The sequence below is a fragment of the Salvelinus alpinus genome, chromosome 3, assembly GCF_045679555.1.
Source record: "Salvelinus alpinus chromosome 3, SLU_Salpinus.1, whole genome shotgun sequence".
In the NCBI taxonomy this organism is placed as follows: Eukaryota; Metazoa; Chordata; class Actinopteri; order Salmoniformes; family Salmonidae; genus Salvelinus; species Salvelinus alpinus.
This window is the reverse complement of record NC_092088.1, coordinates 56,386,383-56,405,638: the sequence shown is the minus strand read 5'-3', so window position 1 is coordinate 56,405,638 and position 19,256 is coordinate 56,386,383. Positions and strand designations below refer to the sequence as shown.

The following is a 19,256-nucleotide window of genomic DNA, read 5'->3' as shown; positions in this document are numbered from 1 at the left end:
GGACCACACACCTACACCTGCTTGCTGTTTGGGGTTTTAGGCTGGGTTTCTGTACAGCACTTTGAGATATCAGCTGATGTAAGAAGGGCTATATAAATACATTTGATTTGATTTGACTTACCGATATCTGAAAATGAGAGCCTCATTGAAATTGCAACAAGCGGTTCTATGAAAATTTAATTTAATCAGAAGCCACTGACAGATTTTTGGATTGGGCTGCGCTCAGAGTATCCTGCCTTGGGAAAATCACGCTGTTAAGACACTGATGCCCTCTGCAACCACGCACCTATGTGAGAGTGGATTCTCGGCCCCCACTAGCATGAAAACTAAATACAGGCACAGACTGTGTGGGGGGAAATGATTTAAGACTGAGACTCTCTCCAATTCAACCCAACAATGCAGAGTTATGCGCATCCTTTTGTTGGTTTCGACATTTTGAACATTGAGATATTAAATAAATGATAGAGAAGAAGCATAGACTCAAAGGAGAAAGTTAACTTCTCTAGGGTAGGGGGCAGCATTCGGAATTTTGGATGAAAAGCATGCCCAAATTAAACTGCCTGCTACTCGGGCCCAAAAGACATGATATGCATATAACTGGTAGATTTGGATAGAAAACACTCTAAAGTTTCCAAAACTGTTAAAATAGTGTCGGGGAGTATAACATAACTAATTTGGCAGTCGAAAAACCTGAGAAAAATCCATTCGGGAAGTCTTTTTTTTCTTTTCTTTTTTTTTCTTCTATTCAATGCCATTACAGTATCCATTGTCTTAGGACTCAAATTGCAGTTCCTAAGCCTTCCACTAGATGGCAACAGTCTTTAGAAATTGTTTCAGGCCTGTATTCTGAAAAATTAGGAAGTAAGAGCAGTCTGAATGAGTGGACCCTAAAGTGTCACAGAGCTTTTTCATGCGGGCGACCGAGCGAGTGCCTTTCTTGTTTACCTTTTATATTGACGACGTTATTGTCCAGTTGAAATATTATCGATTATTTAGGCTAAAAACAACCTGAGGATTGAATTATAAACATCGTTTGACATGTTTCTATGAACTTTACGGATACAATTTAGATTTTTTTGTCTGCCTGTTTTGACTGCGTTTTAGCCTGTGGATTACTGAAGAAAACGTGCGAACAAAACGGAGGTTTTTGGATATAAAGAGACTTTATCGAACAAAAGGAACATTTATTGAGTAAATTAATGTCTGCTGAGTGCAACCATATGAAGATCATCAAAGGTAAGGGATTAATTTTATCTCTATTTCAGACTTGTGTACCTCTTCTACTTGGCTGGTTACTGTTTGTAATGATTTGTCTGCTAGGCTATGTTCTCAAATAATCGTAAGGTATGCTTTTGCCGTAAAGCATTTTTTAAATCTGACACCGTGGTTGGATTCACAAGAAGTTAATCTTTAAAGCTATGTAATATATGTTTTGTTTTCTGAATTTTTATATTGAGTATTTCTGTATTTGAATTTGGCGCCCAGCAGTTTCACTGGCTGTTGAAGAGGTGGGACGCTAACGTCTCACGTACCCAAGAGAGAGAGGTTCTCTGTAGAAAGCCAGAAGGCTTTGAAATGTGTTTGATGGAGGAGAGGAGAGCGACGTGTTGATATAGGGAAGACAGATTGATATCTGTGGATTAGGTGAAGTAGGGGTTGAGGTCAGCAAATGAGGGTTGAGGTCAGTTCCCCTTAAGGGAGTAATCGGGATTTATTATCTGGTTACCTTATTACTGTTGGGCATAAACTGTAAGGATTGAAGAGAGGGAGTGTCTTAAGTGCGATATAAATATCTGGATGGGACAAATGTTGTTTTGTCTGATTACAGCTGTACAGAACCTTTGGGAAGAATTAAACTTGGTTAAAGCTTCTCTAGTGTCCGTGGGTTATTTACTCTGAAAAATAAGAACCTAACAGATGGCGAGCTAGCCAGGAGTTCACCACGATTTGTAGTCAAACCAAAGAGTCCAGATCAGTGGAGCAGAGCTGGCAACAAAAGGTATGCTAAGTTCCTATATCTGTTTCCACTAATTTTGACATCTTATGGAGATGAGAATCGTTGGCTGCACTAATTATGGGATACGGACCTGGAGAGCCCATTGTGTGATGACCGGTCGTAGCTTTGTGTAATATGCTAGTATCATATAAGTATATAGTAACTCCCGATCAGGATAGTTCCTGTGGAGGGTAAAATTTCAAGAGTAAGTCCCGAGCAGAATAGATCTGTGGAGGGTAACTCTCATAAATCCCGAGCAGGATAGGTCCTGTGGAGGGTAAAATCTAATAGAGAGAGGGGAAGTCCTGAACAGGGTAATCCTGTGGAAGGTAAAACAATCGTGTAACGGTATATAGACCCGGAAGAAGGGCAAACGCCCCAGTAGAAGTGGCCGTGAGAGCACAGTGAGTGTGTGAAAGAGGTTGGTTTATGCCCTATGGGGAGAGGGCGCGGTGAGAGATGATGTGGGTTATCAATAATAGGGATATTTGAGGAAGTATTGGAAAAGGACAAAGTTCTGTCCGTAATCTCCAGTAATACATTTGCAGACGCTATGGTATTGGTTCTAATACAAAGTATTAAGTGCCCATGACCAATTAATTATTATCTGAGGAAGTGTGTAGTGCTATCTTAGAAAATAGTTAATAGAAGGTGTGTATTATAGACGGGATTGAAGAAATCTAAAACACCCTGAACACCGTCGGGAGTGTTTAGGGAATAATAATTAGTGATATGGCGACAAACGGACCCGTTTCTCCCTGTAATATAGAGATAGCGGAATTTAATAAAGCCTTGGAGGCGCTAAAAGAAGCGCACGAGCATTCTACCAATTCGTCTGGAATATGGAAAAAATTTAGCAAGTTAGATAAAATTCGACAACATTTTCCTGCTGACGGAGAATTCAAATCAAATAAAGAATTCAGGGAGGCAATTATGACTTGGCACAAGGATATAAAACCAGAATCAAAAGCTCAATATACCCGTGTTTTGATGTCAGCATTCTATCAACAGGAAATGCATAATGATAAACCCAGAAAATGTAACACCAGCACGTTACTACAGAGGACTGTAAAATGTGCGTTTCTGCTTTGATGACGGGGTTGAACCCTGTGATCAAAACGGTAATTGCGGGGGTAGTAGATTTAGATGTTTTGAGAGTGGAATATGACTCCGCTCACCTCGCAGACGTGCGAGGGGTTAAGAGAGCCATAGAGAAAAACACTAACTATAGTTTCAATGGCCAGGATAAAACTAAGAAATGTAGCCAAAAAACATCAAAGCGTAAGGAGACAGCTCCTTGTTTTAGATGTGAAATGCAGCTATACAAGAGTTTGCATCTTTTTCAAAAGAGCAACAACTAATCGTTTTGAGGTTAACAAGAATGGAACTTTCAACTAGTGGTGTATAGTTTCTGTTCGATCGGTAAGTGGTTCATAGAGATTACAGTTTCTATGTGATGGAAGACGTATTAGATCACGTTTTACCTAACTTTTAGTAGAGTACCGATGGGATTTACAAATAATCCCACGTGGTATCATTTTGCACTGAAACAATCGTTAAAAGGGTTTAAATTGTAGGTCCTGTGTTGGTACAATATGTCAATGATTTGTTATGAGCGTTGAAAGACGAAGAAACTTATATGCGACACCTCACCACATTGGTAGACTATTTGGCGGAAAAGGGTCATATAGCATCGTATGTGAAAGCACAACTACAAAGTAAAAGGTAACATATTTTGGGGTTTTGATTTCTAAGGGCAAGATACACATTACCCGGGATCAGGTAGAAACAATGCGTTCTTTGGCACAGCCAAACACTCCTCACACGCTCAGGAAAACTTGAGGAGTTTTCAATTTGTTTAGACATTTTATTTCGTTATTATCTGAAATTGCTGAGCAACTTAGAGTTAACGAAAGGGGGGAAGGGTCCCAATGAGACGATAGAGTGGAATCAAGAGTGTGAGGAAGCGTTTGTCGAGTTAAAGAAGCAATTGTGTCAAGCAGCAGCATTGGGATTGCTAAACCTAGAATGACTTCTTAAAATGTTGGTTCATGAACAAGAGGGACATTGTAGCGCGGTGGTTACACAACATCATGGGGGTAGAGAGAGACCAGTAGTGTACTGGAGTAAATTCCTAGACTCGGTGGCAAAAGGAATGCCATCGTGCCTTAGGGCGGTACAGGCGGCTGTCTTGGTGAGAGTAAGTGGAATAGAACCACGTGTAAATATTGCGGATTCCTCACGATGAGACATTGGCTAAATTTGCAACAGGAAAACATATTTTGCGTTGAAGAGTCTAGGCGAAATGCCAGGGGAATGGATTCTAATGGTAACACATTTAAATTATATGGCCAAACACTCCTCGCAAATGCAGAAGGCCTTAGGGTTTGTTTAAATCATTAGATATTTGATGTGGGTTTAAAAAAAAAACATTTACATTTGATGTCGTCTTATTCTGGAATGGGATTCTAGAATGGATGAAAGGGTGGAGGGGTCACAAGGAATTAGCATTGGGGTTACCAAATCTAAAACGAACTTTACATTTTTTTATGTGCTATGATGGTTACAGAGAAGAGGATGAAATGTTTTGAATGTATTAAAATGGTTTCCGAAGGACAGGTAAAGAAAGGGAGAGCAAACATTTTAATGGTGTTGAAATCCCTGAATATTAAAAAATTCCTAATGAAGATTGGTAAACTTCATTCGGAATTAAATAGATGGTGGTCATTTATCCAGGACGCGTTGTACCAGCTCTACGCTCCAGACCTCCAGTGCGCCTCCACAGTCCAGTACATCCTCTGCCTCCTCCCCGCACTCGCCCTGAGGTGCGTGTCACCAGCTCGGTGCCACCCCACGCATCAGGCCTCCAGTGCGCCTCCCCAGTCCAGTACGTCCTGTGCCTGCTCCTCGTGCTCGCCCTGAGGTGCGTGTCACCAGCCCGGTACCCCCAGTGCCGGTCCCACGTACCAGGCTTCCGGCGACGATCCCCAGTCCAGAGCTTCCGGCGACAGTTCCCAGTCCAGACCTTCCGGCGACAGTTCCCAGTCCAGAGCTTCCGGCGACAGTTCCCAGGCCAGAGCTTCCGGCGACAGTTCCCAATCCAGAGCATCCTGCGACAGGTTCCAGTCTAGAGCATCCCGCGACAGTTCTCAGTCCAGAGCTTCCGGCGACAGTTCCCAGTCCAGAGCTTCCGGCGACAGTTCCCAGGCCAGAGCTTCCGGCGACAGTTCCCAATCCAGAGCATCCCGCGACAGGTTCCAGTCCAGAGCATCCCGCGACAGTTCCCAGTCCAGAGCTTCCGGCGACAGTTCCCAGTCCAGAGCTTCCGGCGACGTTTCACAGTCCGGAACCTTTAGCGACGGTCCACAGTCCGGAACCTCCAACGACGATCCACAGTCCGGAACCTCCAACGACGGTCCACAGTCCGGAACCTCCAAAGACGGTCCACAGTCCGGAACCTCCAAAGACGGTCCACGGTCCGGAACCACCAGCGAAGGTCGGCAGTCCAGAGCCTCCAGCGACGGTCTGCGGTCCAGAGCCTCCAGCGACAGTCTGCAGTCCAGAGCCTCCTGCAAGGGTTCCCAGTCCGGAGCCTCCAGCGACGATCTACGGTCCGGTTCCTCCGGCGACGATCCACGGTCCGGAGCTTCCGGCGACGATCCACCGTCCGGAGCTTCCGGCGACGATCCATGGACCAGAGCCGCCATTGAAGATGACGTATCCGCGAGCGGAGTGGGTACTTCGCCCTGCACCGGAGCCGCCCCCGACGGTAGATGCCCACCCGGACCCTACCCTATTGAGTCAGGTTTTGCGGTCGTAGTCCGCACCTTTGGGGGGGTACTGTCACTCCCTGACCATAGAGAGCTTTTTATTCTCTATTTTGGTTAGGTCGGGGTGTGACTAGGGTGGGTTATCTAGGTGATTATATTTCTATGTTGGCCTGGTATGGTTCCCAATCAGAGGCAGCTGTTTTTCGTTGTCTCTGATTGGGGATCATATTTAGGCAGCCATTTCCCCATTGTGCTTTGTGGGATCTTGTCTATGTATAGTTGCCTGTGAGCACTATATTAGTTTCACGTTTTCGTTTTGCGCTTTATTGTTTCCTTTGAGTTTCATTTCCAAATAAAGAGGATGGAACCATACCACACTGCATCTTGGTCCACTCATTATAAAGAGCGTACATTTGCCTGATTAAGCTAATCAGATAAATGTAGTTAACTAGGAAGTCGGGGCACCACAAAATAATGTTTATAGAGCTGTTACCTTCCGAATAAACTCTTAAAGACCTAGTAATCTTTTACATCAGTAGTAGTCAATATTTAATTGTCACCTTATTTAGTCTCATCTGAAAGTTCAAAATCTTCACGAACCCTGGCTAACAAGTTGAATCAGCAATACAAAATTTGGTTTAGTTATTTATTTACTAAATACCTAAATAATCACACAGAATTACATATACACAGAATGTATCATACATTGATTACAAATTATGTCATAAAGGAAAACGTCCCTAGCGGACAGAACAGATATGATGGCTGGTTACACAAAGAAAGGTGGTTGGATTTTGAATGAAAGAGCGGGAAGACTGAGGAACAAAGGGAGAAGCTATGTGTCTTTCGGGCCGTAGGCAGTTACTCTATCGTAAATTCAGAATCTTATACATTCTAAATAACATTTGGAAAAGGAAAATGCAATAAATATTTACTCTGAGCTCCGCTTCGATCGGTTGGCCGTAGATGGGAGGCCGGGTTGTCCTTTGAAGAATGTCTGGTGGTAGAATGGATACTTGGTAGTACCGTCGTCGTGTCGTAGAAACAGATACTCTGTCTGTCCTAACGCAACGGCTAGGAGGTATCACTTCTTTAGTGAATAAGAGTTCAAAGTTCATACCAAGTTGCCATACTTTAAGCTCATGCTATATTCTGGCTGCTATAGTCGAAATTCATCCTTTCGGGGTGTAGGTCGTCACCTTCACATTGAAATTTGATGCTCATTTCGTTAGGTTCTTGCTGAGATTGGCTTAGTTCTGTAGGTGGTCTTTGTCCTTTCAACGTGATGATGGTAAGTCCTCACGTCCTTGGAACAGGAAGTTACATTTTTGTAAAGGGGCTTATATAGGGTTGGGAGAGAGGGCCGTGTTTCATAGTTTACAACCACTGTCTGTTCACATGGGTGGGGCCACTGAGTTGGCAGAGTTTACTCTATGACAAACTGTTCTCTCATTAACTTCTTTGGGCTGCAATCCCGACACAGGTACACTTATGACAACATCCAGCTCGAAGTGCAGGGCGCGAAATTCAAAATCTAGTTTGTTAAAATATTTAACTTTCACACATTAACAAGTCCAATACAGCATATGAAAGGTAGACATCTTGTGAATCAAGCCAACATGTCCGATTTTTAAAATGTTTTACAGGGAAGACAAAATATGTAAATCTATTAGCTAACCACGTCAGCAAAAGAGAGCACTTTTCTAACTCCATCAGTTTTTTACTCCGTCACTAGCTATCACTAATTCGACCAAATAAAGATATATATAGCCACTAACCAAGAAACAACTTCATAAGATGACAGTCTGATAACATATTTATTGTATAGCATATGTTTTTTTTGAAAAATGTGCATATTTATGGTATAAATCATAAATTACATTTCAGCTACAATCAGAAATTGCACCGAAAGCAGCCATAACATTTACAGACACCAACGTCAAATAACTAATTACTCATCATAAAACATATCTGAGAAATACATACTGTGCAGCAATTGAAAGACAGGATTCTTGTGATTCCAGACAATATTTCCGATTTATTAAATGTTTTACAGCGAAAACAAAATGTAGCGCTATGTTAGCATAGCCACAATAGCCAGACACACTTGGGCGCCCGCGACCAGTTGACATGCACGACAGATATATGAAATAACATTATAAATTGGGTCTTACTTTGGCTGATCTTTCATCAGAATGTTGATCAGGGTGTCCTTTGTCCTGATGAGTCGTTGTTTGGAGTCAGGATGGCAACTTTCCCTTCTCACTTAGCATTGGCACTGGTCGACTGGCACGGATTTGTCCAACGTAAAAAAAGTCAGAGAACGGAACACGGCAAAACTCCCGAAAAATTTCAAATAATCTGATTAAACTATATTGAAAAAACATACATTACGATGATATGGTCTCATTTATCAAATAAAAACCTAGCCGGAGATTGTTCCCGTCAAACAGCAGCAAAACAGAACGCAATATCACTCCCAAGTCGCGCGCTTCAGACTTCCGGAAGTGGTCGGTCACGTCAAAGAAATAGCTCTTATTCAACCTCTGAACAAGATATTCACTAAATTTCTTCTCTCATACCCTCTTGACACCCAGAGCAAGGCGTACGGAGTGTACGTAGGGCAGGGGTGTCAAACTCATTTTCACCGAGGGCCACATCAGCATAATGGCTGTCCTCAAAGGGCCAGATGTAACTTATAAATGTAATCGAATGTAATGTAAAATAAATGTAACTCCTCCTTAATGTTAAATAACTCATTATTTATTATAACTTATTCAAGTGACAATTACAGTTGCATAGAAAATATATGTTTGCTTGTAGCTCTAACATAAATCCTTTTAAATTTTGTCAGCTTATGAAAACCCACATAACTCCATTAATGAAGGATCAAACTGTCCAAGTGAATAAAGAAAAATAACATAAAACTTAGCTGCAAAGAACATGTATGACACATGTAGCATTTTACAAAAAAAGGCTGCACACAGCCGTGCACCCAACTGATGGTTTGATGACAACAATTTGTCTGCATACACACATAAACCTGCAAACATTAAATAATTACTACAGCAGCTACACATAAATAATATGTAATCAACTAAAAATACCAAAATAAAGGTTGACTCAGTTCACAACTATATTGGTCAAGTTTTTCGGTTAGTCTTTGATGAGGAGATGCTGCCTGTCCTTGAACACACCAAGTGGATTCTCTCTCTACTATCGATTGATCATGTTCTGAAAATGATAAACACAAAACAAAATGCAAGCACAATCATTAAATTGCACACAGTTTAACTGTTCTTCTTCTTGGTTGAATTACATTTTATTATATTTTAATTAAGTTTTAAAAAAAATGCTTGCCTGTGTGTTTTCTGACCAGATGTCTGACACCGTTTTCCCGTTACCAGTGTGTCAATGTCTGGTTTTAGGTCCTGTGCTGAGGCAATGCGTAGAACAGCATGGAGGTTGTCATCCGTGAGGCGTGATCTGTGCTTGTTTTTGTTCAGATTCATTATGGAAAAAAACTGTTCGCACAGATAGGTGCTCCCAAACATGGACAGAACACGGGCAGCATGAAGTCGAAGCTGTGGCATCAAACAGCAGACGGTAAAAGTCCTGGATTGTAGCATCCTGAAACTTTGCTCTCAGGCCACTGTCGCTTTGAAGCTCAATTAGCTCCATCTGAAGGTGTTGGGGTGCAGTGCAGACATCGGTGGTGAAAGGATTGGCAAAGATGTCAAAGCCAGACTGTTGTGCTCTGAAGTCAGAGAAGCGCCGATCAAACTCAGTCTTTAACCAGCTCAGTTTGGTAGCCAACTGAGCACATGAAAAAGTCTCGGGAAATGAGGCTGACATGCTCTGACAAACAGGAAAGTGAACAAGATTGTCCTGTTTCACTTGCCACATCCATAAGTCCAATTTACGCTGGAAAGCCGTGATCGTGTCGGACATCTGCGTGATGACTTGTTTGCGTCCCTGCAGCTTCTGATTCAGCTGGGCGAGATGGTCGGTTATGTCACACAACACAGCAAAGTCACACATCCACTTTGGATCTGATAGTTCAGACATGAGTTTTCCTTTACTCTGCATAAAAAGAGCAATGTCTTTCCTGAGCTCGAAAAATCGCTTGAGGACTTTGCTCCTACTCAGCCACCGCACTTCTGTATGGTACAGCACATCCCCGTGTTCCGAGCCCATCTCCAGCAAAAACTGCTGGAACTGACGGTGATTCAGGCCACGCGCCCGAATGAAGTTCACTGTTTTCATGACTGTGGTCACAATGTCCTCCATCCCCAGCACCTTCCCACACAAAGCTTCTTGATGGATAATGCAATGATACGTTATCAAAGGCGTGTGACAGTTCATTTTTTGCATTTTCCCATTCATTAGTCCATTAGTCCATTCATTAGTCCATTAGTAGTTTACTTCCGGCGCCGAAAAGAGATGGCTGCCTCGCTTCGTGTTCCTTGGAAAATATGCAGTATTTTGTTTTTTTACGTGTTATTTCTTACATCGGTACCCCGGGTAATCTTAGGTTTCATTACATACAGTCGGGAGGAACTACTGAATATACGATTAACGTCAACTCATCATCGTTCCTACCAGGAATATGACTTTCCCGAAACGGATCCAGTGTTTTGCCTTCCACACAATACAATGGATCTGATCCCAGCCGGCGACCCTGTGCGACGCCGAAAAAGGGGAAAACGTGGCGGTCTCGTGGTCAGGCTTCGGAGACGGGCACATCGCGCTCCACTCCCTAGCATACTACTCGCCAATGTCCAGTCTCTTGACAATAAGGTTGATGAAATCCGAGCACGGGTAGCATTCCAGAGAGACATCAGGGATTGCAACGTGCTCTGCTTCACGGAAACATGGCTAACTCAAGGGACGCTAACGGAGTCGGTGCAGCCAGCTGGTTTCTTCATGCATCGCGCCGACAGAAACAAACATCTTTCCGGTAAGAAGAGGGGCGGGGGGGGTATGCCTTATGATTAACGAGAAGTGGTGTGATCATCATAACAACACACAAGAACTCAAGTCGTTCTGTTCACCTGATCTAGAACTCCTCACAATCAAATGTCGACCGCATTATCTACCAAGGGAATTCTCGTCAATCATAATCACAGCCGTATACATTCCCCCCCAAGCAGACACATCGATGGCCCTGAACGAACTTTATCTGACTCTTTGTAAACTGGAAACCACACACCCTGAGGCTGCATTCATCGTAGCTGGGGATTTTAACAAGGCTAATCTAAAAACAAAACTCCCTAAATTCTATCAGCATATCGATTGTGCTACCAGGGCTGGAAAAACACTAGACCATTGTTATACTAATTTCCGCGACGCTTATAAGGCCCTCCCCCGCCCCCCTTTCGGAAAAGCTGACCACGACTCCATTTTGTTGATTCCAGCCTACAAACAAAAACTCAAACAACAAGCTCCCGCGCTCAGGTCTGTTCAACGCTGGTCCGACCAATCTGAATCCACGCTTCAAGACTGCTTCGATCACGCGGATTGGAATATGTTCCGCATCGCGTCCAACAACAATATTGACGAATATGCTGATTCGGTGAGCGAGTTCATTAGGAAGTGCATTGACGATGTCGTACCCACAGCAACGATAAAAACATTCCCAAACCAGAAACCGTGGATTGACGGCAGCATTCGCGTGAAACTGAAAGCGCAAACCACTGCTTTTAACCAGGGCAAGGTGACCGGAAGCATGACCGAATACAAACAGTGTAGCTATTCTCTCCGCAAGGCAATCAAACAGGCTAAGTCTCAGTACAGAGACAAAATCGAGTCGAAATTCAACAGCTCAGACACAAGAGGTATGTGGCAGGGTCTACAGTCAATCACGGATTACAAAAAGAAAACCAGCCCCGTCGAGGACCAGGATGTCTTGCTCCCAGACAGGCTAAACAACTTTTTTGCCCGCTTTGAGGACAATACAGTGCCACTGACACGGCCCCCTACCAAAACCTGCGGGCTCTCCTTCACTGCAGCCGAGGTGAGTAAAACATTTAAACGTGTTAACCCTCGCAAGGCTGCAGGCCCAGACGGCATTCCCAGCCGCGTCCTCAGAGCATGCGCAGACCAGCTGGCTGGTGTGTTTACGGACATATTCAATCAATCCTTATCCCAGTCTGCTGTTCCCACATGCTTCAAGAGGGCCACCATTGTTCCTGTTCCCAAGAAAGCTAAGGTAACTGAGCTAAACGACTACCGCCCCGTAGCACTCACTTCCGTCATCATGAAGTGCTTTGAGAGACTAGTCAAGGACCATATCACCTCCACCCTACCGGACACCCTAGACCCACTCCAATTTGCTTACCGACCCAATAGGTCCACAGACGACGCAATCGCAACCACACTGCACACTGCCCTAACCCATTTGGACAAGAGGAATACCCATGTGAGAATGCTGTTCATCGATTACAGCTCAGCATTTAACACCATAGTACCCTCCAAACTCGTCATCAAGCTCGAGACCCTGGGTCTCGACCCCGCCCTGTGCAACTGGGTCCTGGACTTCCTGACGGGCCGCCCCCAGGTGGTGAGGGTAGGTAACAACATCTCCACCCCGCTGATCCTCAACACTGGGGCCCCACAAGGGTGCGTTCTGAGCCCTCTCCTGTACTCCCTGTTCACCCACGACTGCGTGGCCATGCACGCCTCCAACTCAATCATCAAGTTTGCGGATGACACTACAGTGGTAGGCTTGATCACCAACAACGACGAGACGGCCTACAGGGAGGAGGTGAGGGCCCTCGGAGTGTGGTGTCAGGAAAATAACCTCATACTCAACGTCAACAAAACAAAGGAGATGATTGTGGACTTCAGGAAACAGCAGAGGGAGCACCCCCCTATCCACATCGACGGGTCAGTAGTGGAGAAGGTGGAAAGTTTTAAGTTCCTCGGTGTACACATCACGGACAAACTGAACTGGTCCACCCACACAGACAGCGTTGTGAAGAAGGCGCAGCAGCGCCTCTTCAACCTCAGGAGGCTGAAGAAATTCGGCTTGTCACCAAAAGCACTCACAAACTTCTACAGATGCACAATCGAGAGCATCCTGTCGGGCTGTATCACCGCCTGGTACGGCAACTGCTCCGCCCACAACCGTAAGGCTCTCCAGAGGGTAGTGAGGTCTGCAGAACGCATCACCAGGGGCAAACTACCTGCCCTCCAGGACACCTACACCACCCGATGTCACAGGAAGGCCATAAAGATCATCAAGGATAACAACCACCCAAGCCACTGCCTGTTCACCCCGCTATCATCCAGAAGGCGAGGTCAGTACAGGTGCATCAAAGCAGGGACCGAGAGACTGAAAAACAGCTTCTATCTCAAGGCCATCAGACTGTTAAACAGCCACCACTAACATTTAGCGGCCGCTGCCAACATACTGACTCAACTCCAGCCACTTTAAAAATGGGAATTGATGGAAATTATGTAAAAATGTACCACTAGCCACTTTAAGCAATGCCACTTAATACAATGTTTACATACCCTACATTACCCATCTCATATGTATATATACTGTACTCTATATCATCTACTGCATCTTGCCATCTTTATGCAATACATGTACCACTAGCCACTTTAAACTATGCCACTTTATGTTTACATACCCTACAGTACTCATCTCATATGTATATACCGTACTCTATACCATCTACTGCATCTGCCATGCCGTTCTGTACCACCACTCATTCATATATCTTTATGTACATATTCTTTATCCCTTTACACTTGTGTGTGTGTGTAAGGTAGTAGTGTGGAATTGTTAGGTTAGATTACTGTTGGTTATTACTGCATTGTCGGAACTAGAAGCACAAGCATTTCGCTACACTCGCATTAACATCTGCTAACCATGTGTATGTGACTAATAAAATTTGATTTGATTTGATTTGAACCAAGCCCACTTTTCCTCCACACATTGCCGGTGCACCGTCTGTAGTTAATCCTACCAAGTTTTCCCACTGCAATGCATTTTTACTTACGGACTTCTCTACCGCATCAAAAATGTTCTGTCCCGTCGTGGTCCCATGCATTGCAGCCACATCCAACAGCTCCTCAGTGATAGAGAGGTCCGACTTTACGCCTCTAATAAAAATTGATAACTGCGCTGTGTCCGTGTTATCTGTGCTTTCATCAACAGCTAATGAAAAAGCTGTGTAGCTGCGTGTCTCCTCGGCCAGCTGTGTTGTAAGATTTTCTGCTAGTTCCTTCACTCGGTCGACGATGGTGTTTCTTGATAAACTGACATTTTTAAAAGTCTGTAACTGGTCGGGACACACCTGCTCACAGACCTTCAGCATGCACTGCTTCAAAAACGCTCCCTCTGAAAAAGACTTGGAAGCGTGGGCGATTTCTTCAGCCACAATGAAGCTAGCTTTCACCGCGGCCTCGTTTTTGGCTGTGGATTTCATGAACAAACTCTGCTGCGACCGCAGTTTGCCTTTTAATTCTTGGGCAATTTGTTGCTTTTCTTGAAGGCTAGCTTTAGCGTACTTAGCTCCGTGTTTGGTGTCAAAATGTCGACGCAGATTGTACTCTTTGACAACCGACACCGCCTCGTAACACAAAAGACATACCGGTCTTTCTCCTTGAAGCGCAAACAAGTATTCGCCTTCCCATCTTTCTTGAAACAGTCTTCCGTCTGCATCAACTTTTCTCTTTCTGGACATTTTGGGATCATTATTTATATCTCAATTCCACTCGTTGGCATGGACACTGCCGTGGCTAGCGTAGTCGAAAGGCATTGTGGGAATGTAGTTTTTGGTCAAAGCACGCTCTTAATTTATTTTTTGGTATTTATTTTTAGACACTCAAAACTTTTAAGCTCTCGCGGGCCACATAAAATGACCTGGCGGGCCACATCTGGCCCGCGGGCCTTGAGTTTGACATGTGACGTAGGGTCTTACGTATAATGACCATGTATAGGCATAACGTTGAAGCGAGCATAGATTTCTGACATTCTACTTCTTGGTCAGGGAAAGTGCTGCCAAATGACTTCTGTACCACTCAGAGAAAAAATTAGAACGGTTTTAGAAACTAGAGATTGTTTTCTATCCAATATTAATATTAATATGCATATTGTAAGAGCAAAAATTGATTAAGAGGCCGTTTGAAAATTGGCACATATTTTCCAGTTTTTCCAATACGCCCTCTGCAGCCATAACAGGTTTTAAGAAGCTAAAATTACATTTCATCTTTTCACAAATAGTTTCATATTTAAACATTTAATTTGCACAACAATTCCATGTGAATCTGATAACTATAATGTGTAGACTTTCCAATATACAGTTTATGTCATCCTCTCATTAGTAATAATGTCTCAGATGACAACTGATCTGACATTCTTTAAGTACATACGCATATTTTCAGCTGGTTGGATTACCAAAATATGGTTCCTTTCCGCACCCTTTTGATGTTATAATGTTATGTTAACAAAGGACTTTCCAGGAGTCACTCTGTACAGTAGGGAGAGAGAAAAGGGGAAAGGTATTTATGGGGGTCATCAACCTCCCCCAACAGGCCAACGTCATGACAAACCACTGTTCTATGCTATTTTGAGACCTTAAGGAGCATCAGGTACTGCTTGAATGTCTACCAACGGCATATTTTTGTGAGAAATTACACTGGTCACTCAAAACATTTAGCATAGTGGGCCAGTAACCGAAAAGTTACTGGCCCAGGTAATGGTTTAACTGCATGCCATCCAAATGTATTAACCTTCTTTAAAGCCTTTAAAGACAATTTAGATTTAGAGAAGAGTCAGACAAATCCAGCCAGAGATTCTGAAGTAAATTCACTCCAATTGGAGTGAGTCATGAGAAATTTATACATTTGACCAAAGGCTTGTAATTCACCTCTCGAGAGAAAGAGGAGCTCTTCAAAGCCCTGTCAACGTTGATGGAGTAGGATTACATTCATTGGCTGCAGCCACAGGCTCTTTCTCCAAAGATGCTAACCCTGCCACTAAAGCCATTCCACACCATTACCCTTTCAATGCTATATTAAGCCACTGCTGTCGCCTAGAGCCAAAGTGGAGGACAGTTCCTCCTGCCTTTGGGTTTGTAGATGCAATTGAATCGACAGGGTGGTTTCATTAGGCCCTTTGATTTTACGATGCCAAGGGTTAGATTTTGACCCTGATCAGTGGAGTACCCTATCCCTCCACCCCATACTGCTTCCAGCCCAAAGCTATAGCCTACACACACTCTAGAGGTAATATTGTACTATAGGAATAGGTAGAGTAAAAGTTGTAGGTGCAGAGGGGGAGAAGGCATGCATCATCATAAAAATGCTAATGGCTATACGTACAGTGCATTCGGAAAATATTCAGACCACTTTTCCACATTTTGTTAGGTTACAGCCTTATTCTAAAATGTATTAAATAGTTTTCACCCCTTATCAATATACACACAATTTCCTATAATGACAAAGCAAAAACAAGTTACAAATAAAAAACAGAAAAATCCCATTTACATATGTATTCAGACCCTTTACTCAGTACTTTGTTGAAGCACCTTTGGCAGCAATTACAGCCTCAAGTCTTCCTGGGTATGACACTACAAGCTTGGCACACCTGTATTTGGGAAGTTCCTCCCATTCTCCTCTGCAGATCCTTTCAAGCTCTGTCAGGTTGGCTGGGGAGCGTCGCTGCACAGCTATTTTCAGCTCTAGGAAGAGTCTTGGTGGTTCCAAACTTCTTCAATTTATGAATGATGGAGGCCACTATGTTCTTGGGGACCTTCAATACTGCAGAAAGTTTTTGGGTCACTTCCCCAGATCTGTGTTTCAACACGATCTTGTCTCAGAGCTCTACTGACAATTCCTTCGACCTCATGGTTTGGTTTTTGCTCTGACACACACTGTCAACTGAGGGACCTTAAATAGACAAGTGTGTGCCTTCCCAAATTATGTCCAATCAATTTAATTTACCACAGGTGGACTCCAATCAAGTTGTAGAAACATCTCAAGGATGATCAATGAAAACAGGATGCACCTGAGGTCAATTTTGAGTCTCAGAGCAAAGGGTCTGAATACTTATGTAAATAAGGTATTTCTGTTTTTTATTTGCAATAAAATTGCAAACATTTCTAAAAACCAATTTTTGCTTTGTAATTATGGGGTAATGTGTGTAGATTGATGAGTGAAAAACAACAATTTAATACATTTTATAATAAGGCTGTAACGTAACTGTATGTGGTACCAGGATAACAACTTCTCTGTCAACGTGATCAAGACAAAGGAGATGATTGTGGACTACAGGAAAAGGAGGACTGAGCACGCCCCTATTCTCATGAACTGGGCTGTAGTGGAGCAGGTTGAGAACTTCAAGTTCCTTGGTGTCTACATCACCAACAAACTGTCATGGTCCAAACACACTAAGACAGTCGTGAAGAGGGCACGACAAAGCCTACAGTGGTTGCTCCACTTAAAGTTTTGCGATTATGCTGTGGGACTTAGAGGTAATTTGTTATTTAGTATGGTGACCTGTGTCAGTACTTCATTGATCCAGACCAGCGCAAGGGGGAGTTAGAGAACTGATTATGCTTTTGGGTCCCAATGCGCTACTGTGTCTCTAACTGACAATAGTATTCAATATTAAAGCATTATGCCTCTCACTGAAGGGGTCAGTCAAAAGATATCCTAAAATCCGAACTGGATTTAATGAAAAATGAAATGAAAAGCACACATTTGCAAATCCTAAACTCTAAAAGTAATTGTAAAGGTAAATACAAATGATTTGTGACATCAAATGAAATGAAATGAACACAAGCTTGTTGGCTTCTTTTTGGAGGAGTTTAAATCAAATCAAAGTTTATTAGTCATATGCGCCGAATACAACAGGTGTAGACCTTACAGTGAAATGCTTACTTACAAGCCCCTAACCAACAATGCAGTTTCAAAAAAATACAGATAAGAGTAAGAGATAAAAGTAGCAAGTAATTCACTGGTTATTTGAGGTAGTATGTACATGTAGTTAGAGTTATTAAAGTGACTATGCGTAGATGACAACAGAGAGTAGCAGTGGTGTAAAGAGGGGGAGGGTGGTCTCTGCAAATAGTCAGTGTAGCCATTTGACTAGATGTTCAGGAGTCTTATGGTTTGGGGGTAGACGCTGTTCAGAAGCCTCTTGGACCTAGACTTGGCGCTGTGGTTGTGGTTGCAATAAAGAATGTAAACAAGATGTAACAAGATGCTGTGTTTTTATGTACAGTAGTGATGGACAGCTAGTGGCATTTTGAAAACAGGTTTTCAAACAATTGTAGCCCGATTAGCAGCATAATCAAAGTGAGGACAATTGGCGATCTGCTGTATACTTATGGGCTATTGTAATCTGAAAGTCACACCTTTCCAGTACTCCTCACCCCGCCCCAAACTACACCCTTAACACAGTTACCATTCAAAAACAAGCTGTTTATCTAACAAAAATGACATTCTACAGGGACTTCAGGTTACGAAATAAAAGAAGGTATGGGAACTGTTTAAAATATCTGAACATTATGAAGTGGATGTGAACACACACGTACTCAACTACATGCTTGCTTACACATACGGACTTATACATACACACACACACACCTGATCTCGCTCTCTTCTCTCACTCTCTCTTTCTTTTCTCTTCTCTCCCTCTCTCTATTGTCGAGAACTGTTTTTATAATTGAATGTGTTTATTGTTTGTCTATCTTTTTTATGTATTTGTCTACAAGTTTATATATGTTTACAACAAGCAAGGGGAAGATATCAAAATAGGGGCTTTGGGGAATAATAACATATTGTACGGAATACATCTCTACTGTAGTGAAGCCGTCTCTAGAGTAATGCAAGATTCAAGACTTTGTGCTTTTCAGCTAAAATTATTATATAGAATTCTTGCCACCAACAAAATGTTGAATATTTGGGGCATAAAATCATCGAAGCTCTGCAGATTTTGTTGTGAGGATACAGAATCAATGGACCATTTATTTTGGTATTGCCCTCAGGTAGCCTGTTTCTGGTCTCAGGTTCAGGAATGGCTGAAATTGCATAGCAATGATCTAAAATTTACCCTAGAAATAGTATTGTTAGGAGATCTGGAGAGACCGGGTCAGTCAATTACTAATATACTAATACTCTTAGTAAAAGTATTTATCTTCAACATGCAATCTGTAGATTCTATTCGATTAGATAGATTGAAATTGTACGTTAAACATCATAGCATAGTTGAAAGATAAGTGTTGCATAGAAACACAAAGTGGGTGGCCAGCAGAGATAGATGGGATGGGCTGAGGGAAGCTGAGAGTTAGTATGTGGAATTGGAGACAAGTGGGAGTGGAGTTGCTGTGTGAGAGAGAGAATGAAGGTCAAAAGATAAAAGGGAAAAAAAGTCAAAATAAACATAATAAAAGTACATTTGAATGACACTAAGTGGCAGTGTTTTTACAACTAATGCCGGTTTGCCTGAGGCTGATGCCGTGCAGGTGTTT

The 19,256-nt window shown here is 42.9% G+C and overlaps 1 long non-coding RNA gene across 1 annotated transcript; it reads right to left on the bottom strand.

Moving 5' to 3' along the window:
• Positions 1-8,513: 8,513 nt before the first annotated feature.
• Positions 8,514-9,360, bottom strand: LOC139570979 (uncharacterized). Its single transcript, XR_011674211.1, has 2 exons — positions 9,127-9,360; positions 8,514-9,000 (listed from the first exon to the last, which is right to left on the bottom strand). It is a non-coding gene; the product is annotated as an uncharacterized lncRNA (long non-coding RNA).
• Positions 9,361-19,256: the final 9,896 nt, after the last annotated feature.